At 36.8% G+C, this 16,593-nt stretch overlaps 1 protein-coding gene and 1 long non-coding RNA gene across 17 annotated transcripts in view; both read right to left on the bottom strand.

Annotated features, from left to right (window-relative positions):
• LOC126925425 (basement membrane-specific heparan sulfate proteoglycan core protein) overlaps positions 1-16,593 on the bottom strand; it is a 190,090-nt gene that overhangs the window by 134,496 nt on the left and 39,001 nt on the right. The gene's annotated exons all lie outside the window — the stretch shown is intronic.
• LOC126925470 (uncharacterized) lies at positions 5,526-10,787 on the bottom strand. Of its 2 annotated transcripts, none has more exons than XR_007713945.1 (4): positions 9,335-10,787; positions 8,424-8,752; positions 6,686-8,305; positions 5,526-6,444 (listed from the first exon to the last, which is right to left on the bottom strand). It is a non-coding gene; the product is annotated as an uncharacterized LOC126925470 (long non-coding RNA). The 2 variants fall into 2 exon arrangements; XR_007713944.1 differs by having other exon boundaries at positions 5,526-6,775; positions 6,872-8,305.

Genomic DNA, 16,593 nt, shown 5'->3' with positions numbered 1-16,593 from the left:
ACGGAAGGATGAAGATTGTAGAGAAAAATTCGTAGAAACGTCTGCGCATCCGGTGACTGGTGAATAAATTTCCCGTTGCTCCGGCAGACAGACAGCCTATTCGTTGACCAAATTAAGGCAATCCCGGACCGCGAATGGACGACTGTCCATATTTGGCGAACAACCGAAACCGTGCCAAATATTCGCATTCGAGGACACGTCGTTATCAAAACCAGAAAAAATTAGTTTCCCCTTTGAAACATCGTTAATAAGCTGACCAACGGGCCGTGAACCACATTCTTGCCGCAAGTTGAATTCCATTTGCCGGAAATCCCTCGGTTCCGCCACTCTTTTCATACGAAATCGCGCTTTTATTCCCTCAAAAGCTGAGGCAAATGAAAAAAAAAGAAAGGCGAAACAGGAAGAAAAGGAAGAAATAAAGGCAAAGGGAACGAGAAACGAGGCTGAAATTTCGCCGAAACCCGATGGCAACGCTCAGAGACAACGCTCGCCAGTTCTCCGCATCGTAACACGCGCAATTACATCAGAAATATAATTATAATCGATTGCGCAACCGGCCATCCTTGTGTCAAATGCCAGTACACGCATTGAATCGCTGATTTCGACCTCTGATGACTTTGGTAACTGAATTTTCTCGTTGACTCGACTTGCCAAGCTTCCACCGTCCTGTAATTTTCATCAGGTCAACACGTGTCTATCGTTTCGATTGGCCAAACTGATCTTCGATCGGTATAGCGTACGAAGATTAAATCGAGTGCAATCGTGGAAATCGCGAGAGGTGTCGTTTGTAATCGGATTTACTCCGCTTCTAAATGGTTATATTGTAACACGAGACAGCCAGAGGCTATATCAATCAACTGTATAAACAGGAGAAAAAAAAGAGATGTGCGTTTGTTATGTGACAATATTTGTTAACAAGCACAAGTAGAATGACGAAAAAAAAAATGATGTTACAAATGTTTTTTAAAAGATTTGTTTAGAATTCACGGCTATTTCCAATCTGCACACGACAAATGAATTTATAGAAGTAAAACAATTCTTCTGTTAAAAAGTTACACACGCTAATCATATGGTTAGGTAATGGAATATCTGTTGACAAACACAAGTAGCATGATAGAAAGACGTGATGATTATGCAAATGCTTTTTAAGATTTGTTTAGAATTCACGATTATTTATAATCTGCACAAGACAAATAAATTTATAGAAATGAAACAATTATTCTGTTAAGAAGTTACACACGCTAATCATATGGTCAGGTAATGGAATATCTGTTGACAAACACAAGTAGCATGATAGAAAGACGTGATGATTATGCAAATGCTTTTTAAGATTTGTTTAGAATTCACGATTATTTATAATCTGCACAAGACAAATAAATTTATAGAAGTGAAACAATTATTCTGTTAAGAAATTACACGCTAATCATATGGTCAGGTAATGGAATATCTGTTGACAAGCACAAGTAGCATGATAGAAAGACGTGATGATTATGCAAATGCTTTTTAAGATTTGTTTAGAATTCACGATTATTTATAATCTGCACAAGACAAATAAATTTATAGAAATGAAACAATTATTCTGTTAAGAAGTTACACACGCTAATCATATGGTCAGGTAATGGAATATCTGTTGACAAGCACAAGTAGCATGATAGAAAGACGTGATGATTATGCAAATGCTTTTTAAGATTTGTCTAGAATTCACACGGCAAGTAAGTTTATAGAAGTGAAACAATTATTCTGTTAAGAAGTTACACACGCTAATCATATGGTCAGGTAATGGAATTAAAAAATTGACAAACAGTGAAGTCGGCTTCCAAGAAACTCCTATATTACTCAGTATCTGTTATATTTCTTAGAAAAATTGCTAAAAGTTAATAATTATAATATTTGGCTTATGTTTATTCAGAAACTATGTTAAAAAAAGAAACAGATTGCAGTGACACCTGTGTCTCAAAAGCCATTGACAAAACGTTCAATTAAAATATCAGTGATTTAGATCTTGTGAATTAGATTGATTTTGCTTAAGTTAGATCTGTAATATAGTCGGTTCAAGTCTATTGTAGTATAATTTTTCTCGACCTTCGTTTTAATTCCGATCAACGAGTTGTCTGTCACGGTGATCATCGATAAACCACGTCACTAAATTTTTCAGTATAATAAAAGATTATCAACGATGTACATAATTTAAAACAATTTTGATTTCGATAGTAAAAAAAGAAAAATTACGCAAATACAATTTAATATTTCGCAAAAATTAAACGTTACTTAGGATAATGTATTTTCATCTGCTACGATTTCCAGGACAAAGTGTAAAAAAAAGTTTGGATGGCAGTCAACGTGTTAAGGCCAATAACAACTATTAAACTGTCTACCACGGTCAATTAACTTCAACCACATTAAAAAAAAAAAAAAAAGAAATATTAAAAGTTCAGCCGAAGCAATGAAAGGATCAAGTTAAAGTGTCAGTGATATGTTTGACTACTTTACCCGTTAAATTGTAAATTACTTCTACTATGTTAAGATAGAAATACGTATTTATCGCAGGCTTTTTTTATTGCGCTTACTATGAATGGAAGTCATTAAATTCCACTTTATCATCACGGCTCGCCAAGCGCTAAGGAAAAGATATTAGAACCTCGTTCAAAGGTTAAGCTGCATTGTCACAACGTTCAGTAACGCTCGTAAATTAGGTTGCAGATTATTTTTATCCTGTACGGAATAAAAGTATTTACTACAATAATAAATGTACACATCGAACGGCACTTCATCGATTTCGATGATTTTTTCATATTTGGTAGGAGAGATCAATGGACAATTATTTCCTGTATATCTCGCTTCTCGCGTAGTTTCCGAGATACTCGCAAAAACCTGTCCACATCGCTACAACGAATTCTGCTTATGGTCGTACATCTGTGACGCAGCGTGTGCGTTCGTATTGGTTGTTGGCCGCCGGTCGCTTATCTTTTGTTTATAAACGCATGTCGGACGAACTTAAAGGCCCTGTGCACAACGTGCATATGCGAGAGCGTAAGAAAGGTCTGCTATAAGTTAGAAGCGAATATCAACAATGTACCGTAATGTATCGTATTCAGGTTAGCGTTTTCAAATCCAGCCGCCGCACGTCACATTTCTTATAGTCGCGTTGTGCACAGGACCTTTAAGCTCGACCGCCTCTCGTATATAAACAAAAGATAAGCGGCCACCGGCCGCCAACCAATAATACTGACGCTTACGCAACTATAAACGCACGACTATATAATCAGAATTCGCTGTAAAACGATATCGACAGTTTTTTGCGAATATCTCGCAAACTAAGGCCTACGGCCAGTTATAAGAATACCAGCGTATAGAAAAACGTTGTTCAGAATCATGTCCCGACGATATATTAAAAACTCATCGCAATCGGAGAGATTTCATCTGTACATTTAGCAAGAAAATTATTTTATATAAGAAATATGAAAAAGATTATTTAACGATTTGTATTAGAAATACGAAAAGACTGTATAAATATACGGAAAGTCTTTAATCGTGTTAAAATTAATATAAAATATAATACATATATATAAATTGAAGTATAAAGAATTATAAGAAAATCATGAATTTAAGAATACTTAGACTTTACACGTATCTGTCGGAACAATCGCGACCTCGGCAAGATAAAAATTACTCTTACATAATTAACAAGATACTTATCAAAGTCTCTGCTTCGTTATACGATCAGTTCGTTCGACTTAAACGTCGAGAAGGCAGAATAAAAATTCTCCTTTGAAGAAATTCACAAGTACAATTTCAATCGGGTCGTAATATACAAAATGTATAAATTCTACTCCACCGACATCTTCCCAAACCGAGCGTCGTTTCTCTTGTACAAGACGCGTTAGCGCCTCTTTCACACCAGTGTGAAAGCCAAGTTAGACTATTGACAGTTTCGTTTCTTTAGCTCTAGCGACTTATTTTGTTTGGCGTTAGGGCAGAGAGGCAGCAAGGGTGGTGAAATCGAATCGATCCTCTACCGGGTAATCTCGGTTCCGAAACGGTTTCGTAATCGCGAAGCTTTGAAGAAATCGTCATCACCCGATCTCGCCTGTAGAATGTCCATCGAGAAGCCATGACGTAAACCGTACTTGAGGTTCGTTTAGGTTAGGACGGTAGCGCGGAAAACAATTTTAGGATCGGGTTTCTCAACTATTCAGGGACCACAGGAGGCAGTATGTGTATTCGATCGCTCCAAACGTTGACCTGATTGTGTCACGAACCGCGAGAATATATGTGTGTGTTTGTGTGTGCAGTGAATTTAATCTGTTGGAAGAATAAACTGACAGAAATTAAGTTATCCCGGCGGAGGAAGATTGGAGGAGCGACTGGTCGAGTTGTCGAAAAGAAACGATTGACATTCAATATATACGGTATCTCGAGTCTGTGTCGTGTATTTCTGGATAATGACTCACAGGCGTTTCTCCGCCACGTGCTTTCTCTGTCATTGAGTCACGAATAAGAGCCGAGAGGACGGGCATTCTCGTCAGGTCTCATGTACACAGTGTGCCAAAAGTCGGGTCACGCCTCTGTGAGATAATCGACTTCCGTTAATTTTCCGTCGACGTCGTAATTTTGACAATATTTGATCGGTGTAACTGTTTATATAATTTACAGATGCCAATTAAGACCATTATGTACTCTATTTCTTGTCAAGACACGGACCAAAAACATTTTTGGGGGCTCGGTCGAAGCTAAAACAAAATAGATTTGATAAAAAAAAAAAGAATAAAATTAGATGAAAAATTTATTGATTTTAATCGCGTCATGGTGTCGAAGAATTCCGATGCAGACATAACTGTTGATTTTATAGGGAGGTTAATTGGTTATTAAAACTATTAGTAGGTCATCTAGATTTTAACTAGGGTTATGGTTCTCTAGTCTCCGATTGACTCGAATTATGGTCATTGGAAGGTTACGATTGGTCAAAGCCGCGTATGCTACAAACCTTTGATAAAAAAATTCCACCTTTTTCAAGGAGATGGAATAGTAAAATTTTCGTTATATTATGGCAAGCCTGAAATCTCCAAACTAAACAAATGAGTGAATATCGTACAGACATGGAACAAGCTAGCACTTCCTTGTCAAAATAAAAATTCTCCTCGATACTTCCTTTTACTTCAAATGGGAACCAGGACAGCCAACTGTGCGATACCAAACTTTCAAACAAATACAATTTCTCAGTGGAAATCTTGGAAGTGAAAATATATCACCAAATCGTCCAAAAACTATAGAAAAACGGTTGAACGAAGTTTGTTCTCGAAAGGAAGATTATTTTCGGCACAAATTTCTACTTATAACCTCCAAATGTCAGATATCTATGCAGTAGCGTGCGAAATGTTAAATCTCGAAATTAATTCAGGATTTCCATCATATTTTTATAATCGATACCAACATTGACAAACGCATTCAATTCTTAGAACAGAAACTCTCGTCAGCGAAAGCTCTTCCCTCGTCATCATCAAACGGAAACCAAGTGAACGCCTCTGTACGACAGCAGCAGATCACGAAGTGCTTAATTTCTAAATTAAGACGAGTGCGCGACAGAATTACCGAATGAACATAGTAGAATATATAGAGTTATGGTAGAATAATTAAGCAGACTTGTCAGACTTTTGAAACCGAAAATTCTTCGCGTCGCATAATTGCTTTTCACAATCTCTGAATGGCAACCGAGATATTCCATTAGTCCGTGTGGCACTTCGAGAGGTTATGAACCCTCTAAATGAATCTAAATTAACACGCATTTAATACGATTCCATCAAATTTTCAATTGGATATCAGCTGAACGTGCAACAATCGCAGAAGACCAAAGACCAAATCTTCAAATAAAAAATTCTTCCAGCCGTTCGAATCGACTTTCTCGACGCGAGAAACCAGCCTGCGAAGATAAACAGTCGGAGGAGCTGTATCGAAGCCGAAATTGAACAGAGTGTAGCACGATGCAAGGGACTCGTGAATTGAACGAGAGAGACGTGGCGCGTCGTCGAGCCGGATGTCGAGGTATAGAGGCGAGGATTTGTCGCTCGGATGTTAGACAATGGACTATTAGGGCAGTTTCGCGATGTAAGCTGCTCTGCAGCCTCTCCGGTAGCGCGAGGGAACCGCGGCCGGACCTAGCAGGGAGAAGAGGGTTGTCGAGAGTGCTTGGCGGTACACCCACGCCCCTTCACTGCACGCTCCTTCCTTTTTCATACCTATTTGCACCGTGGTTCCCGGTCTTGTGGCCGCTTTGTGCGCGGCAAAGTCCGTCCAATTCCTCTTTGTGCCACGATGCGTCTCTACCTCGTCCTGTATTTTTCTTCTGTGCGCGAGTTTCCGCGGAATCGATGTCCTGGTTGTGTACGCCGTTCTTCTGGGAAAGCAGGATGGTGAAAAAAAATGGCAAATTTCTGGGCCTTCGGGCGTCTAAAATTCCAACGAGGCATCGTTCTCTGTAAGTGCGATCGTTTATGGCAAATGCGATGTAGAAGCAAGTTGATGCGAAAGGCGAATTGGAACTTTCTCGTATCGAACGATGATAACCTCGAAACGAATGCACAAAATGGAAAAATTCAAAGGCCATTTTGCAAACGGAAGTCGACATTTACGTATAGTACGCAGCAACATGTTGCTGAAATTGTTGATTGATATTGTTATTGTAACTTACTTCTAAAGGAAGATGCAGTGTATTTTAATACGTTTCAGGACACCATCTCGGTTTCATCTACAGTTTTTTCTAAATTTTCCATCACATTCCCTATAAATGATTGTGCTTTTATATCTTAAGACTTACAGAACGATGGCTTCGAATTTTACGTGGCTGAAGAGATATTTTGCTACTCTTTTGACCAACCTTCTTCCATGCTGCTTCCGGTTTTATTGTAATGGATTTTTCTCGGTATTTTTCGAACGGAACTTTAACCAAACGTAGCCTACGTGTTTATATCATCGTTTCAAACTCTCGTATATTGCTCAGTTGTTTAAACGAAACGACGAATAATAGCAAAATAATTTACCTCGATTTGAGAGGTTATCTTTCTTATTGTTTGCCGTGGATTATTTTCAGTAATATCGCTTAAGTCATTACTGTTAATGGACAATGTCATTCATTTTTTAATGAAGAATTGTCATCCTTGAATTTCATGGACGTATTTACATATAATTAACATATAACTACAAGAATTTTCCATTATCGAAATGTGAGATCCGTGTTACTGTTAGGACACCTTTTTTGAAAATATCGTGCACTAGATAGATCACTAATTATTGGTGACAACTGATAACATCATTTCAATAATATTCGTGATAAATCTCGTTAGCATTTCTTACAAATTAATAATAAAAATTCTTCGGTAATGTGATTAATCAGAATTGACAATATGACGAGACTTACTGACATCAAATATTTGGAATAATATAAATTATTCCTTGGAGTCAGGGCACGGAAATACTTAGAATTCCGTATAACGTTTCCTTAAAATCGAAAATATTAATAATTTAGATTGTTTCTTAGAAATAGATTAGCAAAAATATTTAGAATTCTGCGAATTATTCAGAATTACATTTCCCAAAATACCTACTGTTCCGTCGGTAATAAAATTTCCAGAATAAAACAAAACTGGATGCATAATTCTTTAAAGCTGAGTTTCCGAAATATCCAGAACTCGATAGAGTGAAAAATATTCAAAATTTTGCAAGCTATTCTTCAAATCCAAATTCGTCAAACAACTGCATCAAACATCGCGTCACTGTTGTCTATACAGCGGTCGCGTCAAAAATAACAAGACACGTTACATACTTTTCTAATTCATATATATCCCATTAAAACTCTATATACCCCATTAAAAAATAAAAATATTCCAACAATGTAACATTCTTCTAAACTAAATCCCTGGAACATTTAAACTTCGTCAGATGATAAGATAACATAACATCAAGCGTTGAAATGACCAGTGCCTGTGAAACAACCTATCGCAAATTCTCATTGCTACTCGCAACACATCTTCCTCGCAACTATTCGAATCTCCTTCAACCAACTATCTCGTTCTACGTCAACCAAAAGTCAAGCAATAAAAATTATTATGGTTAATCGGAATACTAATCACTATGAAACAACCTATCACAAATTCTCATTACTATATGCAACACATTTTCCTCGCAACTATCCAAATCTTCTTCAACAAACTATCTTATAGAGTCAAACCATCAAAATTATTATAGTTAATCGGGATATTAATTCCTGCAAAACAGCCTGTCACAAACTCTCATTACTATATCTTCTCACTAGCTGTCTCATTCTACAACAACCAAAAGTCAAGTGATACAAATTATTATAGTTAATAGAAACACCAATATTCCTATGAAACAACCTATCACAAATTCTCATTGCTATATCCTCTCACCACCTATCTCATTCTACATCAACCAAAAGTCAAGTGACACAAATTATTATAGTTAATCAAAACCCCTCTGAAACAACCTATCACAAATTCTCATTACTATATACAACACATCTTCCTCACAGCTATTCAAATCTTTTTCAATTAATTATCTTATAGAATCAAATCATCAAATTTATTATAGCTAATCGAAACACCAATATTCCTATGAAACAACCTATCACAAATTCTCATTACTATATCCTCTCACTAGCTGTCTCATTCTACAACAACCAAAAATCAAGTGATACAAATTATTATAGTTAATAGGAACACCAATATTCCTATGAAACAACCTATCACAAATTCCCATTACTATATCCTCTCACTAGCTGTCTCATTCTACAACAATCAAAAGTCAAGTGATACAAATTATTATAGTTAATAGAAACACCAATATTCCTATGAAACAAACTATCACAAATTTTTATTACTATATCCTCTCACCAGCTATCTCATTCTACATCAACCAAAAGTCAAGTGACACAAATTATTATAGTTAATCAAAACCCCTCTGAAACAACCTATCACAAATTCTCATTACTATATCCTCTCACTAGCTGTCTCATTCTACAACAACCAAAAATCAAGTGATACAAATTATTATAGTTAATAGGAACATCAATATTCCTATGAAACAACCTATCACAAATTCCCATTACTATATCCTCTCACTAGCTGTCTCATTCTACAACAACCAAAAATCAAGTGATACAAATTATTATAGTTAATAGGAACACCGATATTCCTATGAAACAACCTATCACAAATTCTCATTACTATATCCTCTCACTAGCTATCTCATTCTACAACAACCAAAAATCAAGTGATACAAATTATTATAGTTAATAGGAACACCGATATTCCTATGAAACAACCTATCACAAATTCTCATTACTATATCCTCTCACTAGCTATCTCATTCTACAACAACCAAAAGTCAAGTGATACAAATTATTATAATTAATAGAAACACCAATATTCCTCTGAAACAACCTATCACAAATTCTCATTGCTATATGCAACACATCTTCCTCACAGCTATTCAAATCTTCTTCAATTAACTATCTCATCCTAGACCAACCAAGAGTCAAAGCATCAAAATTATTATAGTTAATCGATACACTAATATTCCTATGAAACGACTTATCACAAATCCTAATTGCTACCTGCAATACATCTTCCTCACAACCAGTCTATTCCCCTTTCCCTAGAATCTATCTTATCCAACAACCAGCCAAGAGTCAGACGACTAAAATGATAGTAATTAAAGCGGCCGTCTGCTACATGATTCCAGCCATCAAAATGATTTACGGCAGCACCCTACATCGTACATATGGAGTAACGAGATCGCGACGAGGTCGTGAGCATGTCGAGGGGCACGCACGCTGCAAAAGAAACGGGACAAAGAAGCGGCGCGCGTAAAAGCGATTTACGATCGTGCCCAGCCGTCGCTGGAAAAAGCTGTCTGCTGCTTTCGACCAAGTTAACCGGCTGCAAACTCACGCGTCCCGGCATGCACCAGCCGAGAAGAGGCTTCTGGTTCGGTCGTCGCGGAAACGGCGCCCCAACCGAACCGACAATTCGCGTTAATTGTGATGCGTCGCGACGCGTTTACTCCTACGCGACCATACTCTCTCGCTTCTTCGCTCGTTTCCCTACTCTCCACGCCCCGACACACTTTCGCGCGAGTCCTTTCAGCCCTCTGACTCATCGCTGAATCGTTCGCGCCACACTGGGACCCGGTCTGACCAGATCGCGCGAGTTCCCACCATTTTGTCCACCTTGGGCTGCTCTTGACTTAGTTACTATACGCGAGAAACTGGTTTCAAGATTCAGAACTGCAATTGCAAATTTTCTCTTTCTTAAGTAGATGGCTTTATTTAATATGTACGATAGAACTGCGTTTATTGGAATGAAAGTTTGACATGGATACCAGACGATTAGCTGAACTCTGACTGCTTCAATTCGCTGTAGGAAAAATAATAGAAAGTTTCAAAGAAATAACAGAAAGTGAAGAAAATTTGTCAGCTCCTATTATACCAATTACACAATTTTATAAACCGTTTATAGTCCAAGGAACTCGTACAAACAGACTTGTACTGTATGTGACGAATTGACCCTGTTGTTCTTGTTTGTTCTGTGTGAGCCGAAATGAAAATTGCATTATACAAATATTATACGAAAATTTCTTTGATTTCAATATTCGACATATATTTTTTTCTACTTTATTCTGTATCCCACGCTGCTTAAGATTAAATTATTTCAAAATTTTGAAGAAGAAAGATATCTGAAGATATACAAATGAGGAGGAGAACAGGCAAATTAAAGAAACAAAATACAAATGGAAGAATGTATACCTTCGTGAGGTATAAGGCACGTAAGTGTCTATGATTCTGATTTTTGATCTGATTTTTCATTCTGAAACCTATTACTAATACTCGACTGTTCCGTGGCTGAACTGTGCCAAGCTACGGATCAAAATAACTAGAATTAATCTAATTCTTTTCATTTCGTTCCAAAGAAACGATGGAACGCTTTTAGAGAGACAATGGTACGATAATACGATGGTTTCACAATTTAATTTTGCGAAACTTTAATAGAATAATCTTTGTGATTTAATAGATTTTCGACGTTAAAATATTCTTGTAAATAAATAATACAAAAGACACAAATCTAATCTGTTTTTAATACTTAATTCCACGATACAAATTTTTTATTAAAGAACAGTTAATCGGACTTAGCAGATTTTGAATTATTTAATATCGAGCCGACATCAAAAATTCAACAACAGTCGAGGAAATACGTATGTGGCATCTAAAATTCCTCATTTCTGATGGTCGTGATGATCTGTTTATTCGAGGATCGGCCGCATTTTAATTTGTCATTTCTAATTCTAAAATTTGAATCGTTTTCACAAAAACGGAAATTGCTTCGTGCTTATTAATTTTGAATTCGCTCGATTGGCAGGCAATTCGATTAAACAAATTCCCGACAATGATATTCTCGAAACATTATTACGCAGATAATATAGCACACCTTATGCTAAAATTGAGTTCGAACGTAAACCGATATTTCGGATTGATATTCCCATTTCTGTTAATATCCGGCTTAAAGCTAATATTTCAAACTAACAGAACGTCGACACTAATACGATGCATAAATATTTCAACAAGATAACGCAAGCTTGATATATTATAATTTCCGCTAACACTAGACATCATCGTGTCAGGGCAGTCATCGTCGTGTCGGGGCAATTCATTTAGAGGAAAAGATATAATGTTAAGCTAAAAGTTATTTTCGCTAAACAAAAATTTGAACATCTTCACAAAATTCCTACGCTATGATAAATATATTTCTACGGAATAATAAACAAGTGATTTAATCGTTATTTGCATAAACATTGGACACAACGTTTCCAGAGACGATTCGACCGAATAAAACTTGCAGGAATACAATGGACTTCCGAGACGACTAAAATTGAGCACGAGCGTGCACGTGGCATGTGTTGCGGTTTCGATTAGGCCACAACCAAGACAAACGACAGAATTAAGCGTAACGAACCGTGTCAGACACACGATTGCCTTTCGTTCTTGACTTTGAGGACCGTGGCCCGCTACGACTGTGATCAAGAGCCACGTTAGAAAGCAAACTCGACCGATTTCTAACCACTGTGAATTTGGCCGCAAATTCTCGCAGAAATTCCTACGTCCACGAGAAATTCGATTCGCTCGTGCCTTCTGTTGCCACCGCAAACTGCGATAATTTGTTATCCTCGTCTCGATCAGTGGAATATTTTATTATCAACGTATGATGTCACGAACGTCTGACGTAAGACGCGAAACAGTGCTCGTAAACCGTGCCATCAGCAACGTTAAATAACAACCTTCCAGATCGAGACCCTTCCCTTAGCACGTTATTAACTCACCACGTTTACTCGAGTTTACACACGCATCCACTCGAAACGTTATTAACACGTTTCAAAGATCTGACCATTTCGCTTGGCGACAGATTTCTCGCTTTCATATGCGTACGCACATTTTTCTCCTTTTCTTTGCGATATTCGAGAGTGGAACTTGGAAAATAACAAGCTAATCGATGTGTCCGCGTATTAACTTCTCCCTTTGTTTCGATGTTTAGTACCTGACAGAAAGTTTAATGCATTGTAATATGGAGATACGCGAGTCCTTGAGGACTGTGCGGCTTTTGAATGCGAAAAACATATTACAACTGCGAGCACGTCGGCGATTACTGATACGCGAACTAATAACGCAGTAATTCCCATTCGAGGGAAACGTTCACTACAGTATATGCGTGCGTGAAATAGATTTATAATGATACCATTAAAATTGGAAAATTGCCAAGTCACAAAGGAGTATTTGTCATCGGTGGATCGAGATCATATGTCTGTGATCCGAAAATTTACTTTAGAAATATACATCGACTGAAAAAGCTTCCAACGATGACTCGATTCGTGTGAAATTTGCAACAGCGAATAAGCATTTTTTTTTTCTAAAATATCCTTTTTTTATAAATTGGATAAAAGTGCCATAATAGTAGATTAATCGCGTTTTTCGCGTTCAGGCTTTAAAGGGAAAGATTGTATGCAGGAATTCGAAAACAGCGCAAGTCGGTCGATCAATATATCGAGCAAATGAATTATTCATCTTATTTAATTCATTATCCATCTTGTTCAATTTTCTTATATACGTCAATTATACATATATTTTTATTATGTATGTAATATTCCTAATATCATAATATCATTATGTGGCTAAGTATCATTATAAATCTGTTTGATGCATTGAAAATTGAAATTAGCGTAACTCTTGAATGGGAATTACTGCGTTATTAGTTCGTGTATTAGTAATCGTCGACGTGCTTACAGTTATAATATCTTTTTCGCATTCAGAAACCGCACAGTTGTCAAGGACTCGCGATGTTTCTCAGATCACTGTCGTTGAGAAACACATGAGAGATGAAATTCTTGCATTCTTTTAAATAAATTTGATTAGATAGATCTGAGTAAGCTAAAAAACAGTTATATCAGTAACACATATAGCGTCGAAAAATTGTATTGTTTTAAAACCCATTTTGCTTCAATTTTATCCTGCATTTTTTATCTATTTTCACATTTATTGTACAATAACCTATTACTTACTCATATCCAGTGGACAATTAACCGAGTTAAAGCATACTTCGGAAATTTTCAAACTTGAATTTCTCGAAAACCAAGCTTTCGACGAACAAATATTATTCCACATCTCATTCCTATTTTTGCACCAGAAATCACTTCCCACTCGATTCGCATATTACTCGACCTATGTATTGTACTCACGATATATATTGATCGTCTGAACGCTATAATCGATCATATTGTACATTAAATATTGGGTTGGCAATTAAGTAATTGCGGATTTTGCCATTAGGTGGTAATGATAAAATTTGCAATCACTTACTTGCCAACCCAATATTAATTACAATTTATTGTATACCGTATACATTAACTATTGCCAACCCAGTATTATAAACAATTAATTGTACACCGTATACATTAAATATTGACTACCCAATATTACATACAATTAATTGTATACCGTATACATAAAATATTGCCAACCCAAAATTATATACAATTAATTGTATATCGTATACATTAAATATTGAAAACCCAGTATTATATACAATTAATTTTATACCGTATACATAAAATATTGCCAACCCAAAATTATATACAATTAATTGTATATCGTATACATTAAATATTTCCAACCCAATATTATATATAATTAATTGTACACCGTATACATTAACTATTGCCAACCCAGTATTGCATACAATTAATTGTATACATTAAATATTGACAACCCAATATTACATACAATTAATTGTATATCGTATACATTAAATATTTCCAACCCAATATTATATATAATTAATTGTACACCGTATACATTAACTATTGCCAACCCAGTATTGCATACAATTAATTGTATACATTAAATATTGACAACCCAATATTACATACAATTAATTGTATATCGTATACATTAAATATTTCCAACCCAATATTATATATAATTAATTGTACACCGTATACATTAACTATTGCCAACCCAGTATTATAAACAATTAATTGTATACCGTATACATTAAATATTGCCAACCCAAAATTATATACAATTAATTGTATATCGTATACATTAAATATTGAAAACCCAGTATTATAAACAATTAATTGCACACCGTATACATCAAATATTGACTACCCAATATTACATACAATTAATTGTATATCGTATACATAAAATATTGCCAACCCAAAATTATAAACAATTAATTGTATATCGTATACATCAAATATTGGGTTGGCAATTTTGTCATTACCACTTAATGACAAAATCCGCAATCACCTAGTTGCCAGCCCAATATATACAATTAATTGTATACCGTATACAATACGTATCGATGGTCCCTTTACACGTACGCTAACCGTTGAGAAGCGAGAAAAATTGGCGATATATCTGGTATATATGTTCGCCCTTTAATACAGGCCCGCGAAAAAATAAAATAAAATAGTAGCTATGTATTAACCAGCGATCTACCCCACGGATTTACCAGGCGATTTCTTCCGGAAACCCAATCCTTTTTGCCTGCATAACCGATTAATACCATACCCCGTAGTCAGCCGGTATAATTTGAAGAGCATCGGCGTCCGAGAGAGGGAAAGGTTCGTGTTCCATTAATTTCTACAGGAATTCCTTGACACGGTGGATTTGCCAGCGCGTACATTTTCCCCGTAATCAATCGCTGATGAGCTCCGTAATGACGATCGACGTGTGCAGGACGCAAGTGTTGGATGGAAAATGTTTGGATAATTGCCGCTTAATTGGAAACACGATAACCTTGGGATATTAGGTTCGTTTGCGGGATGTTCGGCCGGCAACCGGGAAATCACGAGATCTCTGGAGTAAATTACGCGTGCCAGGCCGTTCGTTTCCGCCAGCCACTTTCTATTTTTACAGTATTACACGTGCTATTACGTAAATCGAATCGTACGCAGGCTTCTCGCGCCTCGAGTCGATTAAAATTCGAGAAACAGGCACAACTCATGCGACACGTCCAAAGACACGTTCAATCGGATCGGCGTGTAATGCCAGGGTCACGCGTGGTCGTTTCCTTCCAACGTTATCGAGCATCCGTTCTCTTTTCAGCCGCTGCGTGTCATTTTCATTCGCAGAAATTCGATGGTAAACGATTTCAGCGACGGAAAAAGAGAAAACTGCCTCTTCACTGACTGTGCAATGCAAATTCTATTCGAGTGGAGGTTGGAATGAGACTTACGCGTCGATAAAAAGTCTAAGCGACTTCAGAGTCTCTGCAGTGGATGAACAAGAGACTGTATTCGACCTATGTATTAAACGCTTTTGCATTCTCTTCTACTGCGAGTGAAAATTATCAAGTTCGACCCGTAGTTTCTGAAACGAGTCAGCCTGTCACGCGGAGTCAAGAATCATTCCTGATCCTTCTGGAAAATTGATTCTTCCTTCTTTCTCGTATCCTTTAACCTGCCAACAATGTTTTCCAATTCAACCTACTTCTCAAAATCCTTGTGTTTTGGTTTAAAATTGAAACCAATCACCTTGTACTATGAACGAGTGCTGACCTTTTCTGATTCTGGCCTCCGAGACACTATCCACGACCAGTCGCATGTACTTCAGTCCCTAAAATAAAATCCTCCAATCTAACGTACACTTCCAAGGATATAAGCGTTCGTAGACGCAAATGGGACGATCTTTGAAATTTACAAATTCTAAGAGGTAGGTCTAGAAGAGGTAGACTCTTGAGCCTTCTTAGTCTTCTTCCTATAGCCTTTCTATACAATTGACAAGATAGAAGGATTCGTAACTTAGATGAACGCTTCTTGCAGAACTCTGATCACCACACGAGCTAGCGTGTAACATTTCTGCTGTGGATGTAAATTGCTGTAGCTATGTAGCAGGATAGGTGCAAGTAAACAGATAGCAGTCTGTGCTTTGAAACACAGAACATTCGATTCATCCGAGTGTAAACGACAAGTTCGCGAGCATAGAGCTCTCCTTCTCGCTCAACTAATCTCCGCCAGCGCGCAGACCGT

Source organism: Bombus affinis, chromosome 16, assembly GCF_024516045.1.
Source record: "Bombus affinis isolate iyBomAffi1 chromosome 16, iyBomAffi1.2, whole genome shotgun sequence".
NCBI classification, from domain to species: Eukaryota; Metazoa; Arthropoda; class Insecta; order Hymenoptera; family Apidae; genus Bombus; species Bombus affinis.
Note: the sequence above shows the minus strand (reverse complement) of the source record. Positions and strands in the feature narration are given on the sequence as shown.